A 15733-nucleotide genomic window follows, 5' to 3' on the forward strand; every position below is an offset into this window, starting at 1 on the left:
AAATAATAAAATGGGAGAAAAAGGAGGAAAAGAAGGGAGAAAGGACGATGAAGGAAGAACGAGGTATTAAATCATACCTTATAACGATTCGCATAAATCAGCTGAAGCTTCGACCTGCGAAAACATCCCACTTTAATCGCACTTTTTCCAACCCGATTTATCTCCTCCAATCGAAACAATATTCCCATCGTTTTATGAGGATTTAAAAATCTTTTATTCGATGTTCGATTGATAGTGGATGAACGATCGATCGGAATTTATACACGTCTTCAAATTGAGAACAATTGAGAGGAGACGTACGATCAGATCGATTCGAGATCGGTACGATATTTTTCTTTTTTTTTTCCCCCCGATTCGAGAACTAAAATTTTTCCAAAAATTTTATATACGAATTCGATGTATACGTTTACGATAAAAAAAGAAAAAGAAAGAAAATTCATTCAAGGTATACGCAAACTCGCGCAAAAATGTAATAAAAACCGACTGTGCCGCACCATTGTGGGAAACCTAATCTCCCACGCAATATAAAAATAATTAAAACTAATCAGCGATTGTTACCATAAATTACATCATTCATTTACTTCCCACCGACCTACAGCCAGTTTCCAAATTTCATCACGTGAAATCCAACCTTGACGGAACAATCCTACGTACGTACAATGCGTACCAACCCATTTTTAATAATTTTCAAAATCGCGCCCCGTTATCTGTAGCAATAACAAAACGAGCGTAAGAATACACGGATGCAAACGAGCAGGTATTACCAGGCTACGCGAAATTTCACGGCATTGAAATCCTTTTCTTCCCTTTTCTTTTCTTTTTTCCCCTTCTCCCTCCCCCCTTCCTCCTTTTTCACCCTTTTTCCCCCTCTTGTTTACGCGTCCCTTTTATTCCCACCCCCTCCCCTCCCCACTCTCCTTCTCGTTTTGTCTTTACCCGTTTTTCGTTCTAATGACTAAAATTGCGCGCGAGACTCGCGGCGCTTACTATTTAACGGGGCGTTTAAAAAAGTAATGTGGAAATATAATGGGAAACAAAGGGAAGAAAGTTTCCGCGCTCTCGCAGCCGGCAACTGCCGACAACGCGCCGCGCACAGTTTTACTCCCCCGCCTATTTGGTTTGGATGAAGAGCTACCTGTTTGTTTACGTTTCGCTTTCAGCCGTTTGTACTCTCTCTCGACGGTGCAGCACACGCTGCCACCGCACACCGGATATACGCCCGCGTGTGAGCATATATATGTACATATATATATACATACGTATATATATATATATATTTATATATATATATACACATATATACGTATATGTACGTGCACGTGCGTATATGTGCACCGTATATGGCCGTCCCTGTTCCGCTCACGTCTAGTCGAGCGCAACCGCTCGTCGGATGCGATAAGCAGCCACACGTGCACACGATCTCCGAAAGCGAATCCGATTCGCAACGAGAGAGAGAGGGGGAAGAGGGTTCTCCTCTTCGATTCTTAAACGTCCTCCCCGAGATGGACGGTTTGATCGCGGTTTAAATTCACGGCCATCGTGAATGTTGCGATGAATTTCTTTCTTTTTTGGGTTTATATAATTCGCTTTCGTATTTCTTGAACACGCTCGTTGATAGTTAAGATATTGGAGAGGGATTTTTTGAAGGAATTGAGAGATAATTGTTAGGTAGGCAGAAATTATTGTAATAATAATAATAAAGATGGGAGAAAAAGTTTGATAAAGTAGGAGAAATCAAGGAAAAACAAGAGTATTCACGCTTCGATTAGTGAATTGTGCAGGTGTGGAAAGCCATCCTGGGAGGGAGGATGATTAGTCCTCGTGGGTGTAAAACGTGAGAGATATAAAGGATGAAAAGTGGGGAAATCGTTGGGAAGGTTGGCGGTGGATGGGTTGACTCCGTTTATCACGAGGAGGCATACATTTTGCAGCATCGTGATATAGAATCCAGCAAAGCATAGAACATCGTTAAGGGGCGCGGGTCTATCGACGACGATGACGACGAATCTGGAACATCCTCGTCGCTGTCCTCGACGTCTAATCACCACTCAAAGCAGATGCTGCTTACCTTGTCTTCGAAATATCGAAAGCCATCATTATCGAAACTAATCGACCGGGAACTGTGGTTGAAAATGTACGAAGGCGAAAGACTACTTAAAACTTCGTTCGTGGAAAGATATTTAATTGTCTTTTCTTGCTTCGCCACTTCTCGTGCTATTGTTTCGATATTTTCGAGGAAGATTGGACGATGACATAAATAAGATTTTGGATTCATTTTGGAATGTTGAAATAAAAATCGAAAAAAGTATTAACGAAAAGAAGATATATTCTTGACTCTGTCGAGGAAGGATAAATATTGTCGAAATATTTATTCGTTTTGGAATTGAAGAAGTAAAAAGATAAAAGAAACATATCCTTGTAATTATTCTTTAAAAAAATAGTTCATACTACAACTTCGAAAACTCTCGATAATTTCTTCCAAATTAAAATAATTAAACTTCTACTCCCAAATTCTCCAATTAAAATACACTCTCGAAACGATTAACTAATCCATTCCATCCACGTAAAACCGCGATTCGATCTACGATATTTATTACGCACCACGATTCCCGAGAAATAATATTCCTAGCGATTTTTTAAACCGATAAAATAAAAAAATAAAAGACGAAGGAATTAGAAAAACGGTGGAGAATGATGGTTTGCTGGTGTAAAAGGCAGCATTTCCATCGGTGACTTTCATAAATTTTTTTCCGCCCGTGTCTTGGAAAAACGAATCCGAAGGTGGGCCTGAATCGTCGAGCCTGTGAGAGACTGACAAGAATTATTAGTGGGTGAAGGTAGCCAGTAGCTGAGCCGAGGATCAATACTAGGCAGACGTCCGTGCAGTGTGGTGGAGTGCACTTCTCCTACACAGCTCTAGGCTAGGCTAGAGCTAGGAAAGGCTGGGATGGAGGTTGGGTAAGGTTAGATCGTGAGATGTCTACGTAGACTCCGGTCCCCATAAACTAACTCGACTCGACGATGTAGCCACCACCATTGGGCTTCTGGCACCGAGGGAAAAAAATATGTTTCCTTTTGGCCTCTTCGAGACACGTTTTCTTACGAACTTCTTGTGTATTTTCTAACGATTATTTTTTAACAATTGCGGTAATAACGTTTCTTCACTCTACGTGGAAATATTTTATAGTCGAGATATTGATATATTGGAGCGATGAGTCGTATTCCTTTTGATCTTTTAGAGGGAAAATTTTTTAACGCTTTTTATTAAATAAGAATTATATATAAAAATTTTATAACTAGATTTTTATACATTTTTATACATAATTTTTATACATTCTTATAAATTTCTATTAAATAAAATATTTGTAAAATGTATCAACACATTAACTTTCGAAATTAAAATCAGGAAACGGAATAGTCAGTCGCCGATTAATTGACATTGAAGGAAAAAAGCATAACATATTTCTCTTGACTAAAAACTTTCTTTCTCGCTTCCTTGTACACGGTTCAAAAATCTCGAGCAAAAAGCGTCTAACCTTACCCGCTCGATTTCCTCCAATCAGCGATTTTTCTTTCAACAGTCAGGCGAGTGAAAAAAAAAAGGAAATCGACCAGACCGATTACCGTATCCAATGAACTCAACGGACAGAGATTGAGAACTCGAGGCGTAAAAGAAATCAAGTCGCGCGCCTATGCGCCCTAATCCGTAACCATTACCTTCACATAGCCGGATACGATTATTTTCAGAAGGAGACGTGATCCGATGCATCTTCCTCAGGCGCGCGAATCCTCGCGCCTCGTGATCGCGGGACCGAAACTAACGCGCCCCTTCCCCGTTGCCACGGTTTTTCCTCCCTTTTGTCTCGCGTTCCTTTCCAATTAGCGAACGTTACGATTTTTTTCCTCTCTTTTTTTTCCTCTCTTTTTCTTTTTTTTTTTTTTTTTAATCACGAGATGCGCCGCTGACAGACAAACGCGCGCAAACTTCAACCAGGGGCTCGAAAGCGCGGGCAAATTGGCCTTTCAGCATTCGACAATACGTTGCGGTACAGCTGGTCGCGCGCATTCAAACATTACGATTTAACTCGCCGCGTTGCGTCGCCGATCGCTCCATGAAAATTTAACCATTTTGACGCGTTTGGAAAACGTCAACGGTGAAACGGAAACCGAACGGAAGCCGGCGACTCGTGATTAATTGTTTGGATTAACCAATGAGTTGATCTTGAGTTGTTTCGATTTCTCTTTTTTTTTTTTTTCTAAGTAAACATCTTATTTTAGAAATCAATATTTGCGAAGTGTTGAAAAAAAAAGAAAAAGAAAAGATTATCGTAACGATTTCTAATTTTTCTATGAAAAAAATGCTATTTCGTTTCATCGATTCTATTTATATACACTCACTTTTGTGATATGAATCCGTGTAGATTATAATTTGAACGAAGAAATTAATTCCGAGGTAGGATATCAAGCGATACGAATTATTGAAAATTATTCGCGGGAGGAATAAAATATTCGTGTGTATTCGCTAGAAGAAAAAGAACGAATGGAAGAAAAAGACAAAGTTATATTAAAAAGAGGTGGCCGGATCGCGGTCTGCTTATTTTACGATCTCAGCCAGGTGTACGTGTATGCAGAAGCGTATGCGTATGTGTATACTTAACCAGGAAGTAAAAATAATCTCGCGGAACGTTGTGTGCGCAAGAAGTTGTGAAAACTAGTTAAACCGCCCCAAGGTCGAGACCGTGAAACTCGTCCAATTCACGGTGCAATTCTGCGCACACATCCTTCGCTCGGATATGACAGGCTGAACGAGATACAGTTATGCAATCAGCTGATCTGACTACGTAATAATAATCTGTATCAAAAATCTATTATTTCATCGTCGTCCAGATTCGCCTCTCCCCCACATATTTTCGTTACTCCTCTCCACTCTTCTTCGCTCCAACTTTTCGGGAACAAAATTCCCGAATTTTCCTCTTTACAAATAAAATTTATCGCCCCGTTTCGTCCCACCGCCCTAATCTAATCCAGAAGATCCAAAATCCAGAGTCGAAAATAAACGAACTGCGATCGATATTCAACGCAAAGAGGGGGAAAAAAAGAAAAAAAAGAAAAAAGAAAGAAGGAAAAAGAAAAAATCAGTGGACAGGGTAGAACAGGTGGCGCGCAATAATAAAGGAAATACGCGCGCGTGTGAATGCGGAAAGAGGTGGGGAGAGGGTAAAATCAGAAATCATCTCGTAAGCGGGGCGGACAGCGTTGTTGGGTTTTCGCGGACACGCGAGGGTGCGCGTGAAATGGTAGGAGGGCAGGAGCGGCTGCGTAGTCGGACGCACTCACACACCCGCGCGAATACTGATGATCATTCACGCCACTGACCTACTCTGCGCGGCGCGCTTAGCCCTCCAACGTGGGTGGGAAGAAAAGGGTGGCCGTGGGAGGAGGACAGCCGCGAAATGACAAGAGGGTGAAACGAGGGGGCGGAGGACGAGGGGAGGTGGAAGAGACGAGGGCGAAGCTACGACTACGAGTTTCGTCTAAAGACCAGCCTGAAAAATAGAGAAGGGAAAAAGAAAAAGAGAGAAAGAGGAATAATGGAAGTAAAGAAGTAACCGTAGGCAGGAAGAGAGTCGGAAGAAAGGAAGGAAGAAAGAGATGGAAGAAGGACGCGAGCGAGCGAGAGAGAGAGAGATAGAGATTAAGCGAGGGAAAAAGAGAAGGAGGGCGAGAGGAAGAGAGGGAGGAAGAGAGAGAGAGAGAGAGACTGTGTGTCTGGTCGACAGGTCTGGGCCTGCGTAACGACGCGTGTACGTCGGTGCAAGTACGACGATAGAGGGTTGAGAGTTGCAGCGAGAGAAGGGTGTATCGGCGGGGTGAGGAGGGCGGGCGAGATGGAGTGGGGTTAGGTGGAGGAGAGTTGCAGGGGTGCAAGTCGACTGGTAGGTGAAGGGGCAAACGAAGGGGAAGGGCCAGGAACAGGGACGAGGGGGTGGAAAGCGACCGAGGGGAGGCAGGGAACACGGAAGGCTACGATTGATCCGTGGTCGCCCTCCGTCCTCCCTATCCTCTTTCTCCCTTCCACCCTTTCATCCTCGGCTGGCCCTCTTTGTCTCTCGTCCTCCGTCCCTCCCTCCCCCTCCCCCCTCTCTTACACTCGCGTCACGACCTCACGAATTCATTGTGTGCACTTTTGCTCGTCCTTTTTCTCTCGGCAGCCATTAGCTCTCCGTTCGGCTCGCCTCTTATTAGCATAGTTGCAAATTCTATGCCACGACGCCCGGTGGTCTCCCCTTAACGCTTGATTGGAACCCCGACGCTTTGTGACGTGACAGGTACACACGTCCCCTTCGAAACTAACCCCCTTCTCCCACTCCCCCCGATCTCGGCTCCGTTCCGAAAGTAGCAACGCTTTGCCCGCTACGGGGTCGAGGAAAAAGGGGGAGAATTTCGGTCTTTTCGGGGGGATACCCGAGGTGACGTTCCCATGTTGTGGACGTCGATATTTCAGAATTTACATAGCCTTGAAACCCGCGCTATATATGCGCTATACGTGACCGCGGCTACGTAGGTGGCGGAATTCTTTTTTAATCGATTCGAACAATGCAGAAAGATATCGCTCGACATGCCTATCGTTTATCTAAGAAAAGGCCAAACCCAATTAGAACGATCGGGCTCAACTTCTGGAATTCAATGGGGGCAATTGGAAATGGTTACCACACATTGTTCTGTTACATTGTTAATTTTAATGGGATAGATAGCGGTGTATTGGGGATAGTCAAGTTGTAAGATTTAATGGGCGCGGAATTGAAAGTGCGGAGATGCTTGATTTGTACGAGTTTCGATCATTTTTTAATCGTAACGATCGATAATTTTGCGTCAACAAATTATTTTAAATTTTTCATCCAATACATATTTATATAAAAATGATTTACGAATCTTTTTTCTTCGATTTATTACTAAATAGTGTAATTTCATTCTAAAAACAGAAATATATATATATATGAGTGAGTATGTATTCAATGACATGCTAACTGATAAAAAAGTTTTGAAACAACCGTCACAAATTAAATCTGTTAAAAACTTAAATAAATTAGGTCAACGTGTTTTACCACCATTATTTAAAATTTCGCACGAAATGTTTTTTAATGAAAAAAAAGTACTTATTCGTTAAAATAAACATAAATTACCTACATTACGTGTATTCATTAAAATAACGGAAGAAAATCATAAAGGTGTTACAAGTATAATATATCCAATGTGAAAAATCGTCTACAAAGAGTCGAAAAAAAAAGGAGTTGAAAAAAAAAGGAGGAGGAAAAAAAGTGTTTCATTTAACCTCATAACCCTTCACTGCCTCAACAGTTCATGCATCTTTGAAATCGTCTGGGAAATTAGTATTCCGTTTGGTATCCCTGATTGATGACATTGCGTTTATCGAACGGCGTGCAGCAATGCACACAGATTATTCATCATATTAAAAAGCGTTTTCACCCGTCGCGCATTCATTCGAGTGTTACATTCCAATAAATGGAACTTAACAATCAGCCGTAGAAATTGGTACGCGCATGCTGCATGACGTATGCACGAGGCCAGCAACCACCGTAAACAGAATTATACAATACCGAACGTGCTACCATTAATTAGAGTAACTTTGTTGGCACGTGCGCGTGTGCGAGCGTGTAACGCGGCCACGCTTTTATATTAATGGCGTGCAAAATGTTTTGACACCTTGGCTGCGGATTTTTAATTGAGAAGTATCGTCGCCAGACAGTTACAAACAATTTGCCCAACTTAATATAGTTTCGATCGACGAAAGATACTCTTCTAGTTTGAAAAAAAAAAGAAAGAAAGAAAGAAAAATATCTCGTTTCGAATGATATTTCGAAAAAGTAATAATAATAATTGATTATTAAAGTAAAAAATTTTAAATAATAAAATGATTAGAAGAGAGTATGTGAAATATAATAAAATTTATACGAACAAGAAGTGGAACATTGAATTTCAATTTTTTACAAAGTCTAGAAAAATTTATGGTAATAAGTGGTGAGACATCGTCGCTATCGGACATAGATCACACGATACAGGAAGAAGGCGGCCTGGTTCTTGCGATAGAATATTAATTGAATGGTCCAATAAACGGGTCTAGCATAAAAATGAATTATCAATATTGATAGCAGAAAGGAAAATAAATGATACTTTGTGTTATTTTAAAACGAGATGCAATCAAATGGTTAAATGGTTAGTTTATATAATAAGTGTATTAAATAAATAAATGTTTTAAATTTGTAAATATTTGACTCTATAAAATATCCTACGTTATTTGTTAAAATTTAGATTTAGTGAATTTAATAGTGTATTTAAAAAGAAAAAAATTGATCGCGTTATCGCTAGATGAAAGGTTTCTCTGTTTTATCAGGCACAATGACAACAACTGGTCGATGCAAATGTCACGAGGTGCTTATTACACAATCTCAAAATAAGCATTTTTAATAGGTCATCTAAGGTCTCAGATTAATCGCCACTTCTCATTTTTGTATACGTAGCTGTAAAATGATTGTGTCTACTGTATTTGAAAGTTGTTTATTTAATTCTCGAAAAAAAAGCGAACACGTGTAAGCAGATACGTGAACAGATACCTGTTTTAATGAGAAATAGGCGTGTTTGACCCAAGGATGCTTTCATGAGATTGCAATTAACGCTTTCTGCACTATTTCTTGACGCCAAGCTCTAACGATCATAATCGTCAGGCAGTGTTGAAATTTCATTAATCAAAATTTCACAAAATTTCATCGAATTTGCAACTCTATAATTCTTTCAAATATTATATCGTGAATGATGCTCGTGAAAAATACGTTGCAACGTATCAACATAAATATGCAGAGAATTGTACTTTCGACATGATACGTGCAAAGCATTAAATAAAAATACTGTATTATCAATGTATCCTTAAAATCGGTCGATTAACAATTGTTCTGTCTTAAAATTTTCTACACGATGAATAAAAAAATGATAAATTTTAAATGAAGAAAATTTTAAATTAAAAAAAGTATTAAATTTTAAAGCGATCATGTTCTAATAATAAAATAGGCGTCGAAATCGTAAAAAATATATAAAAATCTGCCCTAACACAAATATTAAATTTTCCACTTACGATACATCGTTTCGAAACGACATTTATACAGCACGATAAAAAAGGAAAAAGAAATCCAACGACAAATATCGATACAAAGACAAATTAAACCCATCGAAATTCGCGCAGAGGTAGCGCGTTACTGGTAGGAATCCGCAAGAGAGAACTCGCCTATTTCCGGAGATGAGCGAAGCGCGCGAACACCACGGCGTACCGTGAAAATTCAAACGGCGAAACGTCCTTCCGGGCGAGCGAAACGTTTTTCTATCGTGGGTATACACGGGCGGCCGGGTGTTGTGTCGAGAGCCCGTGTGAAAACCGACTTTTGTGCAGCCTCGCCGCTAGTAGCAGCGCGGACAATGAAACGTACTGTAGGCGGCAGGCAGGCGTTACGACGGCAAATCCAATTCACGCACTATCGACGCGTTACCTAATAGCGTACTACGTGGATGCAGATACACAAGAGCGACGTCACGTGCTCGACGAGGCACCTGCGCTCACGCAAAGCAAAAATAAAGGTGCGCGAGACGAAGTGTAGCAATTGCCACGGGTTGGCACACGGCGAGGCGGCTTGTGTGACTAGGCAGACACACAGACACGACAGAACAGTTCCGTTCACGCAACGGGCAATGCGTTACCTAAGAACGCGTAGACGCGCAATTTCAACCAACCATCTCGCCCCTCCTCTGCCACCGTTGCCCTCTGATGCGGACGATCTATGAAAAACAACGTGCACGTGGACGCGCATGTAACACCGGATCGATCTGCAAATAACGGCAGACAATAATCGCGTTTATCACGCGGGAAAATACCCGGTGAGCACCGTGCGACGAGGGTCACCATAAAAACCAGGAGCCATAATGAAGTATCAAGGCAGCTGGTTGGACGTGTTCTCGCTCCCTTCTTTCTATCTCGCTTTCTACGTGTATCTCTCTTTTCTTTTCTCTCTTTCTCTTTCTTTCTTTTTTCTTCTTTTTTTTCGGTGCAATTTCTCCGAGTGCTCCACCACCGCATCGCAACACCGTCGTTTCATTCTGCTACCTACAGCCGTACTAGACGCGCGTGGCTTTCCTGGACTAACGTTGGCTACGTGGCACGATTGCGTTTTCCTCGTGACAAGGAAAAACCGCGGATAGCGAGAAATTATGGAGGCGGAGATGTTTAATGTACGATTTGATTGTAGATTTGCAAAGATCTCACGATAGACAAAAAACGAGATTAAATTGATATTTTATAGAGACATTTTTATATATAACATTCGATTCTGTTCATTTTCCTTAAATCGTAATTTAGGAATATAAAATTTAATTAGTTTTATTTATTATATTTAAAATTCTTTTGCACGAGAAAGGTAAAATTTTAAGTTATATTTCGAGCATCAGTATTCGATATTTTGTATCTACGTTGTAGCGTCTACGCAAACGCGGGATTCTAAGTCTCGACATACAACGACGATGATCGATAAAGGAAAAACTCGCGTGATTCTACGGAAATCGCAACAAAGTAATTCCATTCACACGGATTCTCTCGCGTTGGCGTATCAAATGGACTTCAGTACAGTGTAGCTATAATTTATGCAAATATATACATATACACATAACAAAAATTTGAAAAGAAAAATTATGCACAACTAGCTCCCGGGCTACATACAATTTGTTAAACACTTCAAAAGTTATTTAAGAAAAAAAAATATATATATATATCCCAAATACGATTATTTTGACATTCTAACCTATATTTAGCAATGTGCAAAAAAACATTGAAAAAAATAATGCATCGACATCGATCGAGAAACATCATTAAAAAAATAGTCAAAGGAGTATTACGCGTGTTAACGTGCCACTGTTCGGCCTTCTTTCATCGGATGAAGAAACTATTTACATTGAGGCAATTCAATTTGCACGATGGATTTGCGTTTAAACCGAGTCGGCACGACTCGCAGTAAATTCCGGTTCTTACAGCGGCGATCACGAGCTATCAGCCTAGGAATAATTTATCGGCGACGATCGCATTAAAGTAGCTACAATGAAATTATTCCCTGCAGCGGTACATCTGTGTGCAAGTACACGTGTGCGTATATAGACGCGTGATCTTGCGAGCTGGCTCGCTAGCAAACACGCGCGCGCGCGCGCCCTCTCGAACACGCACGCGGCTGCCGCGAGCTTTACGGATGTAGTCGACAGTCGGACGCAATTAGTATTACCTAAGAATCTATATAGTCATACATATCGTAACAACTATATTGCACGAAAAATATATGTAAGTAAGTACCTGTGCGCGTAAAACTGCTCATCGATGTAGCAACGACATTCCGCGCCACCTGGCCGAACGCGTGTTTACTTTTTCTAATTCGAAGTCGCACGTGTCGCGCATTCGAGGCCCCTTCGGAATTCTGATATGATTCTCCGTAGTATTACGCTTTATTCAATTCTTTTCTTGATACCTGTATACAAAAAAAAAAAAAAAATTTCTTTTTCTCATGAATATGATTAGAGGGATTTTTAAAAGAGGTTAGAAAATAGATTTTTATTCGATACGAATTTGAAGAAATGAGAATTAGGTTAGGGGGAAAAAAAAAGAATATTTTTTTGATAGCGTTCAAAAATCCACAAAATTATCGAATTTAATACGAAAAACAAAACCTGCATATAAATTTTAGAAAAGTATCTTCGAGTCGACATCGCATAGGCGATGTAACAAAAGAAAAGAGAAGGGGAAAATACCTGTGACAAATCGGGGCAGAATTGCATGAGAATATCTGTTCCGTCGATGCATCTCTTTATCTTTCAATCTCTATCTCTCTTCTTCTTATATACACGCACACGCGCTGTCCCTATCTCTCTCTGTCTCACACTATCTCACTCTCTCTCCCTCTGACTCTCTCTTTCCCTCTCTCCCACTCTCTCTGTCTATCGCGCACGTAAATTCGAGCTACGCCAGTTCACACTGTACGAAATTTCTAATTTCGAGGCCAACCGTGTGACAAAGTACATCCGAAATAATTACCTTCCTTGCTGCGTAAGACGTCAATGCATTTGATATTCTTACATGGTCTCACCTCCCACCCTTAACACAGTGAACAGAGTTTTTTTGGTCCAACGACGCCTATGGCTCTACGAATCGCGAGATCTGCGAGGGAAACGTGCGCCGTCTCTGTATGTGTGGCTGTGCGCGTGAGCGTTTCACACCTGACTACTACGCTAGTCAAGTGAGCGACTGAAACGACATTAGATATTTGTAAAATTATGATATCAATATGAAATTTATACGTAAAATAGTTATACAATCAGTTAGGATTTATCGTGGATAAATTATGCGCGTGGGCGGTGCCGAATCGATTTATTTTGTCGGTAAAGTCTGCGCGGCGAACACGGTAGGTTAGTTGACCGCGGGGCCGAGCGAGCGCTGAGCTGACAGTAGGCCGGCGACGTCACAGTGGGCCGGTTGAGCCTTCCTTCGTTCGATTCAGGCAGGCTCTCTATTCATTTTACATGTAGCAAGGTAAATATTTCTATGCGAGTGTCCATACGAATTCGTGGCTCCAAGTGCGTGCAAATTATCGGCAGCGATCTGTGTTACACGTTTCTCGTTTCTTTTTTTTTTTTTTTTTTTTAATTTTTACTACGAAACACTTTATCGGGGGTGTGAAGAAGTTTTTTTCTCCTCGTTCGTGCCCGTTCCTGTTACATTTCACGATACTGGCTGCTACTGCTACTGTTGTTGTTGTTGTCGCCGCTGCTGCTTGCTGTCACAAGCGATATTCGTAGAAAAAACGGAAAGAAAAGAAACGAAAGAGAGAGGGATAAAGAGCACCGCGTCAGCTACGATTTTCTTCTGTCTCATCGTCTGATCCGCGAAAAAAAAATAAACAAAAACACGGCAGGACACGGAACACGCACTTTGCATCCACGACCAGATCATTGGATTTGCCATGAGAACGTCTCTGTCGTAGGAACAGCGCGCCCGAGACACGTGAAATCCCACGGTTGACAGTTACCGTGGCGCGTACATCAGTGTATCGTGAATCGTTTCTTGCAACGTATCACTACCACATTCGACGTTGATCGACCTTGTGCTGTTTAACTTTTGGCAATCATTTTTTAAGAATTCGTACGCGAACGATGTCTTATGATTCGGCAAGTTTTTCACTTTTTTTGATACGAGCGTTCTTTGTCTGTGTCATCGTTCAATCTAAAGTGTTTATGACGTATATGGTCGCGATTAAATCGTTCACACTAATTAACACGCGTGAATCATTTTGAACGCTCTGAAAACCGATTCGAAACGTTTTTGGCACGAGCGATAGGCTGGGCAGGGAAAATTCGTTACGCCGCGCATCGGTACATGAAGACACGTGACAAGTGAAAAGTGAATAACGTAACCGATCGTTTCGACAGTGTGCGATACTATCGATATTTCATCGTCGATTATTCGTCGATTGGTAAAAAGTATACATATTCCGATCGTATGTAGCGTGACGCGAATCAATCGGAAAAGTATATCGGGGCAGAATGGCGTGTTCGAATGAAGAAAAGTAAACAAAAGTTAAACGCACTCGTGAAAGCAACGTCGGTCGATCGTGTCACTGATTAAAACGAGCATTGACGTAAAGGAAGATTCCCGTGGAATTTCGTGGCCGGGACGCGATTCGAGCAAAGTGTCGAAGATCGGAGAGTGAAAGATCGAGAAGTGCGTCGGCAATATGCATTGTGAAACAGCGTAAACACTTCGTCAACGCAACAATGATGTATTTTGCACCGACAGCCAGAGAAATATCAGCGGTGACAGCTTCCGAAATGCTGGCAGTATGTTATAAGCTTTCTAACCTACCGAGCTACCTAACCTATACTTGGCAGCGCAATCAAGCACGCGACGAGTGAGTTTACTATTGTTCGTTGCAAACAAGAATGTTATGTATAAAAAATGAATCACGAACAACATGCTGGATCGAACGAGGAAAAGAACGCGAGGCGACCGTGATTTGTCCGAAACGAGTCTCGATTGGTGTTGAAGCGAAACGTGAGGCAAAGAGTGCGTGTTCCGTGAGCCGCCAACGGCGGGACGAAAATATCACACGTGCGTCGGAAGAGTAAGCCGACATTTTTGGAGGACGATGCCAGTCAAGTGGGCGATTGGTGAGCATTGCTTTTTGGGTGAGCGATCAAAAAAAAAAAAATAAAAATAAAAATAAAAATTGAAATAATTAAATGCCAAATAGAGAAGAATTTTCACGGGGAATAAACTAGATTATTCTCGTTCGAACCACGAGAATCGAACGATTGATCTCGCATGTCATGTTATCGCATCGTTTCTCTGCATCTTGAAATCACTTCGCGAAACGTCTGTTTATTGACAGTTCGAAATTCCTGTGACTCGTGCTCGCCCACGATCAGTTCAATTTTAACTGACACGCGAGACCAGTTGTCCGTTAATGATAAAGTCGATCAACATCTGTTGTTATCTTCTAAAACTCGTATGATTTCTCGTTTGTCAGAAATCTCATTCGCCATTTCGTTACCGCACGAAATTAATATCGTGAGGAAATATAATTTTCCTTACGACTCGAAAAATATTGTAAATCTCGAATTTGTAAACAACAACGATAGTTTAGTTGTCGTAGGGGGGAAGAGGAAAAAAAAATAATTCAGGACGAGAGCGTAGGGTAAACCTCTTTCAATCGTACGGCCCTGCATGCTAAACAGCATAGACGTTTGACGTTTCGTGAAGGTCGCGTGCTGTAGCACTTTCCTTCTCGCACTGTCGACCGTCTCTCTATCCGTTTCTCTCTCACACATGCCGCCTCTGTCGCGCACTTTTTCTCTCTTTATCCATCTCGCTGCAACATTAACCTTCTCTCTTCCACCGCGTCTTTCCGTCGTCTCGTTTCTCCGTTGCTCGCCTCTTTATTGCGTCCATCCGTCTCGCCCTACGCACATACACGCACGTACCCTACGGTCGTTTAACGATCGTTACGCGTTGAAATTGTCGCGACTCATTGCTTTCCGGGAAGTTCCGCGAATTTTCCACGAAGTTGCCGCGTCCATGCCTGCCGCACGCGCGTTTCGCGTCCCCACGCGGATTTTCACGTTATCGACGCGTACGTGACATTGAAGATCTTCGGTAGGAATCGCTGGCAGCACAGTCTATACAAAGTAAAGCCAAAGAAAATATCATTTTCCCGACAAAATTGAAACGACTAGATTTTCTTCGTAATGATATAAATTTTATCACTTTCTTTAGAAAATTTTAGTTATTTCTTATTGATCACGTAATATAAAAAAAAAATCGATATTAACGTCGATCGAGATAACATTCTATCGTAACGATGCGTTTAGAAATCATATTCGTCAGTTTCGAAAACCGCGCTCACGATTGTTGTTGCGGTGCAACGATTTGGGAAACGAATACGAAAACTTTGAATACACTCTCCGCGAATTCACTTTCTACGCGGCCGAATAAATCAGGAAAATCTGTTACGATACAAACTGTTCGTACAGCTGTAGTATCACATATGTATTGCCCTTTTTACGGTGACACAGAGTGTTACGTATTATACGAAATAGTATTTGTCGAGTTGAGAAATTCGATGTCGAGAAAGTTATATAG

General features: G+C 41.4%; 1 protein-coding gene and 1 long non-coding RNA gene across 4 annotated transcripts in view; one reads left to right on the forward strand and one right to left on the reverse strand.

The window, feature by feature from the left end:
- LOC107999070 (uncharacterized) overlaps positions 1-12319 on the reverse strand; it is an 88700-nt gene extending 76381 nt beyond the window's left edge. The window contains exons 1-2 of the long non-coding RNA XR_009829530.1: positions 12134-12319; positions 11399-11570 (exon numbers count right to left, since the gene is read on the reverse strand). This is a non-coding gene — a long non-coding RNA (uncharacterized LOC107999070). The remainder of the gene's footprint in view (positions 1-11398; positions 11571-12133) is intronic.
- A 188-nt stretch (positions 12320-12507) lies between these two features.
- The window catches only part of LOC107999028 (longitudinals lacking protein, isoforms H/M/V-like), a 98219-nt gene continuing 94993 nt past the window's right edge, over positions 12508-15733 (forward strand). Inside the window, exon 1 of one of the 3 annotated variants that reach the window (XM_062073958.1) lies at positions 12508-12628. The gene's annotated coding sequence lies outside the window, so the exon portion shown is untranslated. Of the gene's footprint in view, positions 12629-12677; positions 14263-15733 lie in introns of those variants that run through there. The other 2 variants (XM_062073961.1, XM_062073962.1) reach the window with 2 other exon arrangements.

The sequence above is a fragment of the Apis cerana genome, linkage group LG4, assembly GCF_029169275.1.
Source record: "Apis cerana isolate GH-2021 linkage group LG4, AcerK_1.0, whole genome shotgun sequence".
NCBI lineage: Eukaryota > Metazoa > Arthropoda > Insecta > Hymenoptera > Apidae > Apis > Apis cerana.